We start from the raw sequence: 4,680 nt of genomic DNA on the forward strand, positions 1-4,680 counted from the left end.
AAATTAGAGCACAAAAAATCATTGAAAATAGGAAAAGAAAATCAATAAACAATAAATCTCTGACCAGGCTAACAAAGAAAAAAGAGAGAAGACATTGCTCATATCAGAGAGGCCATCCCTATTGAGAACACGGGCATTAAAAAGATAATAAAGGAATATGATTAACAACTCTGCCCACAAACTTGATAACATGAAACGGATCAGTTCCTTGAAAGGCGCAATCTACTAAAATCCACACAAGGAGAAATAGATAATCTGAATAGGCCCATATCTACTAAAGAAATTGAATCAATAGTTTTCTGAAACAGAAAACTCCAGACTGAGATGTTTTTACTGATGAATTCTACCAAGTATCTAAAGAAGAAATGATATCAATTCTCTATAGTGTCTTCCAGAAGGTAGACGCCAAAGGAATTCTTCCCCTGCTCATTGTATGAGGACAGCAATACAGAAGCATCTCCCTCACCACCAATCCATGGTTGCTCTTTCCTTCTTTTCTTTTTTTTTTTTTTTTTTTTTTTTTTTTTTTTGAGACAGAGTCTCACTCTGTCGCCCAGGCTGGAGTGCAGTGGCACAATCTTGGCTCACTGCAACCTCCACCTCCTGGGTTCAAGTGTTTCTCCTGCCTCAGCCCCGCAAGTACCTGGGATTACAGGTGTGCACCCACCATGCCTGGCTAATTTTTGTATTTTGTAATTTTGTATTTTTAATTTTTGAAGTGACAGGGTTTCACCATGTCAGCCAGGCTGGTCTCGAACTCCTGACCTCAGGTGACCCACCTGCCTTGGTCTCCCAAAGCACTGGGTTTACAGGCATGAGCCACCGTTCCTGGCCTCCTCTTGTTCAGTTACCTGTGGTCAATTGTGGTCTGAAAGTATTAAATAGAAAGTTGCAGAAATAAACAATTTGTAAGTTTAAGCATCATGCTGGGTAACATCATGAAATCTCTTGCCATTCTGCTCCATTTCACCTGGATGTGAATAATCTTGTCTAGCATATTCATACCCTGTATACATTACCACCCATAGTCACTGATACTGTCTGCTCCTGACATCCAGCCATCAACATCATTACAGCTTGATGATCCAGGATCACCTGAAGCAAATGATCCCCCTGAGGTATTAATATCATCACGTCAAAGTGGCCTAAGGGTACCTCACAATGCCTGCACCATTCACCTCACTTCCCCTCGTTGAATTTTATCATTGCATCATCACAAGAAGGGTGGGGTATGGCAAAAAAGATAGAGAGACCACATTTGCATAACAATTACTCTATTTTATCAGTGGTGGTTGTTAAGTTCTTACTGTGCCTAATTAAACTTTAAACTTTATCATAGGCGTGTATATATAGGAGAAAACATAGTATATACAGGCTTCAGTAATATGTGGTTTCAGGCATCCACTGGGGGTTTTGAAACATGTTCACCACCGATAAGGTGGGGACTGTTGTGGACTACTGTACTCTAATATAAAACCAGATAAAGACATTACAAGGGCCGGGCACGGTGGCTCAAGCCTGTAATCCCAGCACTTTGGGAGGCCGAGACGGGCGGATCACGAGGTCAGGAGATCGAGACCATCCTGACTAACACGGTGAAACCCCGTCTCTACTAAAACTACAAAAAACTAGCCGGGCGAGGTGGCGGGGCCTGTAGTCCCAGCTACCCGGGAGGCTGAGGCAGGAGAATGGCGTGAACCCGGGAGGCGGAGCTTGCAGTGAGCTGAGATCCGGCCACAGCACTCCAGCCTGGGTGACAGAGCGAGACTCCGTCTCAAAAAAAAAAAAAGACATTACAAGAAAGAAAAACTATGCACCAATATCTCTCATGAACATAAATGCAAAAATCCTTGCTATAGAACTTCTAGAAAATAACATACAAGAAAATCTAGATGACCTAGGATTTAGTGATGACTTTTTAGATACAACACCAAAGACACCATCTGTGAAAGAAAATAACTATTAAGTGAAAGATGCTAGGCCAGGCGCCATGACTCACGTCTTTAATCCCAGCACTTTAGGAGGCCAAGGCAGGCAGATCACTTGAGGTCAGGAGTTCAAGACCAACCTGGCTAACATGGCAAAACCCGATCTCTACAAAGTAAAAAATAAAAAATCAGCCAAGCATGGAGGCGCATGCCTATAGTCCCAGCTACTCAGGAGGCAGAGGTTGCTGTGAGCCATGATGGTGCCACTGCACTCAAGACTCCACCTCAAAAAAAAAAAAAAAAAAAAAAAAAAAAATGCTGCCGAAAAAATAAAAAAACAAGCCAAAAAAAAAAAACTATCTTAAAAAAAAAAAAAAAAAAAGAAAGATGCTGTCGATAGAATGAGAAGACAAGCCACAAACAGAAAACTATCTGTAAAAACACATAAAGGACTTGTATTCAAATTTTGCAAAAAAAAAAAAAAAACCTCTTAAAACTCAACTAAAGAAAACTATTAACCCAATTAAAAAATTGGCAGTAGGTCTGAACAGACACCTCACCCAATAAGATACACAGATGGCAAATAAGCATGTGAAAAGATGCTGTATGTCATATATCATTAAGGAATTGCAAATTAAAACCACCAGATACCACTAAACACCTCTCAGAACAGTGAAAATGCAAAACACAATACCAAATGCTGAAAAGGATACAGAGCAACTGGAACCCATTGCTGGTGGAAATGCAAAATGGTACAACCACTTTGGAAGAGTTTGGCAGTTTCCTACAAAGCAATACAAGGTCTTACTATACAGTCAAGCACTCATACTCATAAATATTTACCCAAATGAATTGAAAACTTAATGTCCACACAAAATCCTGCACATGGATATTTATTTTGTCAGAGCAGAAGAAACACACAAAATCCTGCACATGGATATTTGTCAGAGCAGAAGAACTTGAGCACATGGCTATTTATAGCAGCTTTATTCATAATCGCACCAAACAGGAAGCAACCAAGATGTCCTTCAGTAGGTAAATGGATTTTTTAAAAAGGTACATTCATACAATGAAATATACAGTGATTAAAAAGAAATGAGTAATGAATCCAGGAAAACACATGGAGGAACCCGACATGCATCTGCTGCATGAAAGAAGCCAGTTTGAAAAGGCTACATATTGTGTGATTCCAACTACATGACATTTTGGAAAAGGCTAAAACTATAGTGACAGTCAAAAGTCCAGGGGTCTAGAAGAGAGAGAAGGGATGAAGGGCTAGAACACATGGGGTTTTCAGGGCAGTTAAATTCTTCTGTGTGACACTGTATAATGGGGGTTAAATTATGCATTTGTCAAAACACAACAATGTACAGCACAAAGAGTGAACCCTAATGTAAACTGTGGATGTTAATAATAACATATCCATATGAAACAATTGCTGATTCTTAAAAATGTACCACATTTTAGCTGTTACTTTTCCAAGCACAGCTACGTTAAAAAAAAAAAAAAAAAAAAAAAAAAAAAAAAAAAAAAAAGAAAGACCACACTAATGGAAGAAGATGTTAATAATAGGAGAAACTGGGGGAAGGATGTTGAGAAGCTCTAGGGGAACTCTGTACTATCTGATCAATTTTCTGTACCATTTGAGCAATTTTAAATTGCTCTGTAAAGCAACTTAAGAATAGCCGTAAAGCACTCCTCAGCAAATGTAAAAGAGCAGAAATAACAAACTGTCTCTCAGACCGCAGTGCAATCAAACTAGAACTCAGGATTAAGAAACTCACTCAAAACTGCAAAACTACATGGAAACTGAACAACCTGCTCCCGAATGACTACTGGGTACATGACGAAATGAAGGCAAAAATAAAGATGTTCTTTGAAACCAATGACAACAAAGACACAACATACCAGAATCTTTGGGACACATTTAAAGCAATGTGTAGAGGGAAATTTACAGCACTAAGTGCCCACAAGAGAAAGCAGGAAAGATCTAAAATTGACACCCTAACATCACAAAAGAACTAGAGAAGCAAGAGCATACGCATTCAAAAGCTAGCAGAATTCTGTTTATATTCAGCATATAAACAGAATAAACAAGAAATAACTAAGATCAGAGCAGAACTGAAGGAGATAGAGACAAAAAACCCTTCAAAAAATCAATGAATCCAGGAGCGGGTTTTTTGGAAAGATCAACAAAATTGATAGACTGCTAACAAGAGTAATAAAGAAGAGAGAAGAACCAAATAGACACAATAAAAAATGATAAAGGGGACATCACCACCGACCCCACAGAAATACATACTACCATCAGAGAATACTATAAACACCTCTACGCAAATAAGCTAGAAAATCTAGAAGAAATGGATAAATTCCTGGACACATACACCCTCCCAAGATTAACCAGGAAGAAGTTGAATCCCTGAATAGATCAATAACAGTCTCTGAAATTGAGGCAATAATTAATAGCCTACCAACCAAAAAAACTTCAGGACCAGATGGATTCACAGCCGAATTCTACCAGAGGTACGAGGAGGAGCTGGTACCATTCCTTCTGAAACTATTCCAATCAATAGAAAAAGAGGGAATCCTCCCTAACTCATTTTATGAGTCCAGCATCATTCTGATACCAAAGCCTGGCAGAGACACAACAAAAAAAGAGAATTTTAGACCAATATCCCTGATGAACATTGGTGCAAAAATCCTCAATAAAATACTGGCAAACCAAATCCAGCAGCACCTCAAAAAAGCTTAT

The sequence above is a fragment of the Rhinopithecus bieti genome, unplaced genomic scaffold (assembly GCF_001698545.2).
Source record: "Rhinopithecus bieti isolate Rb0 unplaced genomic scaffold, ASM169854v2 scaffold_25740, whole genome shotgun sequence".
Lineage (NCBI taxonomy): Eukaryota > Metazoa > Chordata > Mammalia > Primates > Cercopithecidae > Rhinopithecus > Rhinopithecus bieti.